The sequence below is a fragment of the Bison bison genome, unplaced genomic scaffold (assembly GCF_000754665.1).
Source record: "Bison bison bison isolate TAMUID 2011002044 unplaced genomic scaffold, Bison_UMD1.0 scf7180017864533, whole genome shotgun sequence".
NCBI classification, from domain to species: Eukaryota; Metazoa; Chordata; class Mammalia; order Artiodactyla; family Bovidae; genus Bison; species Bison bison.
The window spans coordinates 7155377-7158242 of NW_011495082.1; positions in this window are offsets into that span (position 1 = coordinate 7155377).

The following is a 2866-nucleotide window of genomic DNA, read 5'->3' on the forward strand; positions in this document are numbered from 1 at the left end:
TTTGGGACTGGCACTCACACTATTAGCGCTCTGGTTCTATGCCTTCCATCTGGGGCTGGAACGGTACCACTGGCTGTCCAGCTGACAGGGGGCAGGTTGTGAGCTTCCAAGCCTCACTAATTCTTCACAATAAATAAATATTGATATAGATATCATGTTGTATATATACATACAAACTGCCTAATACCCCTACCACAGTATTGATTAAGATGAGAAAGTGAGGAAATTTGTCAGCTGGTGAAGTCTTCAATAAATAGAATTTCATGCTATGATGACTCATTGTGACATACATGGAACTGGAAGAAGAAATGTTGATGTCAAGACTCGTGCCCACTGCAGCCTTGTTCAGCAGTGTAATACACGCTCTGGATAAAATATTCCAGGTATTCTGGATAGCACTCTCTCTCTATAGAGCATGGTTTTAGAAGGACCTACATGGCTCAGTAACTGCCGTATACAGGGTTCTTTGCAATTGTTCCCTGGAGCTAATAAAATCTCTTTAAAAAAACTCAGTCTCCCATCTGAGAAGTGATTCCTCTCAGTGGACCCAGAATCACTGAGTGACTTTGGATAAATAACCTCCTGTATGTCAGTTTCCAATTTGTAAGATGAGAATGATAATTGCAATGCTTACCTCATAATTAGTATCATAAAGATTAAATATGAATTGCTTAGATGATTGCCTGATATAGATTGACATATAACTTTTTTTACTGTTATCACTGTACTTTCTGTAAGTTTCTATAGTTTCACAACCTGAGTATAATAGTTTATATCTTTACTGTATCCAGAAAAAGGTAAATTTGTTGAGATAAAGGTCTGTTCACCTTTACTATCAAAAAACGAACACGTTGTCTAGAAAGTGAGGTCCTGAATAAACATTTCTTTAAAGATGAATGGTTAAGTAGATGGCCATATCATCAGGCTGAATCTTTCCTGCCATAATTCCCCTTTCTGATTTCTAGTTGTAATTCTTAGTTTCACTCTTTATTTAATTTTACAATCTTTAATAAGCACATACATTCCAGTTAAACCTATAGCATGACAACAGATACTATAATTAGAACAGGCAAAATATTAGTCTTCACCTTAAGGGGACTATGTTTAGTTTTGTGTGAAAGATCATGATTTAGTTTCTAAATAAGAACATTGTCAAAATGTGACCATTAGGGATGAAAGCTACTGTCTGTAGAACAGGTCATCAGTGTAGATATTGAACCACATGACCTAAACAATTTTGCTTTTGAGCTTCAGAGACCCGCGGACACATCAAAAGCTAACATAATCCTGGTGTGTGATTCCGGTTATTGCTGATTAGCTTTTAAGGTTTAAGAAGAAATTACCTTTTCTGGTTTCCTTCTTCGATTTGCAGTAAAGACTGTTTATAACACATATTATTAGTTCTGACTTACCACATATGTGTCATTCATGTAAAACACAGATCATTCTGCAAGTTTCCAAAAATAACAAATGCTATCTCGAAAACACTTTTCATAAAATTCAACCCATTTTCAATTGAGATTTTCAATTGTTTCCCTGGTGCAATGAAGGAGACCTGGGTTCGGTCCCTGAGTCGGGAAGATCCCCTGGAGAAGGAAATGGCCACCCACGCCAGTATTCTTGCCTGGAGAATCTCATGGACGGAGGAGCCTGGTAGGCTACAGTCCATCAGGTTGCGAAGACTTGGACACAACTGAGCGACTAACATGTCTTCTTCATATCAATTGAAATAAGCAATTAATAATTATGTCTTCCATGTAAGGCAAAAAGAAGAATTCTGTGCTCTCAAAGCAAAAAGGATATGGTAATGTTTCAGAGTATAATTGAATACTGTAGAGAAAAGGCCATTTTATAAGTCATAGTTATCATATTCTTTTGTATTAAAATCAAAGAAGAAAAAAGATTTCAACCAGATAGTCTTTAAACATTGTTGGAAATACATGTGGAAAGATGTAAATAAGTGATTATTTGGAGTGGCTTTTGCACCCTGAATTTAGTCATAATGTGTCTTTCTTATACATCCTAGAAGAGGAGTTAATTTTTGTTTAATCCTCTATTAAACGTCAGGCCAAAGAAGCTTTCTTGTTGATATTTACATAGAATTAAAGAGTGTTAGATCTCCAGGGAACTTCAGTTTAGTTCAGTTCAGTTCAGTCACTCAGGCGAGTCCGACTCTTCGCGACCCCATGAATCCCAGCACGCCAGGCCTCCCTGTCCATTACCAACTCCCGGAGTTCACTGAGACTCACGTCCATCGAGTCAATGATGCCATCCAGCCATCTCATCCTCTGTCGTCCCCTTCTCCTCCTGCCCCCAAACCCTCTCAGCATCAGAGTCTTTTCCAATGAGTAAACTCTTCGCATGAGGTGGCCAAAGTACTGGGGTTTCAGTTTCAGCATCATTCCTTCCAAAGAAATCCCAGGGCTGATCTCCTTCAGAATGGACTGGTTGGATCCACTTGCAGTCCAAGGGACTCTCAAAAGTCTTCTCCAGCACCACAGTTCAAAAGCATCAATTCTTAGGCGCTCGGCTTTCTTCACAGTCCAGCTCTCACATCCATACATGACCACAGGAAAAACCATAGCCTTGACTAGACGGACCTTTGTTGGCAAAGTAATGTCTCTGCTTTTGAATATGCTATCTAGGTTGGTCATAACTTTCCTTCCAAGGAGTAAGCGTCTTTTAATTTCGTGGCTGAAGTCATCATCTGCAGTGATTTTGGAGCCCCAAAAAATAAAGTCTGACACTGTTTCCACTGTTTCCCTGTCTATTTCCCATGAAGTGATGGGACCAGATGCCATGATCTTTGTTTTCTGAATGTTGAGCTTTAAACCAACTTTTTCACTCTCCACTTTCACTTTCATCA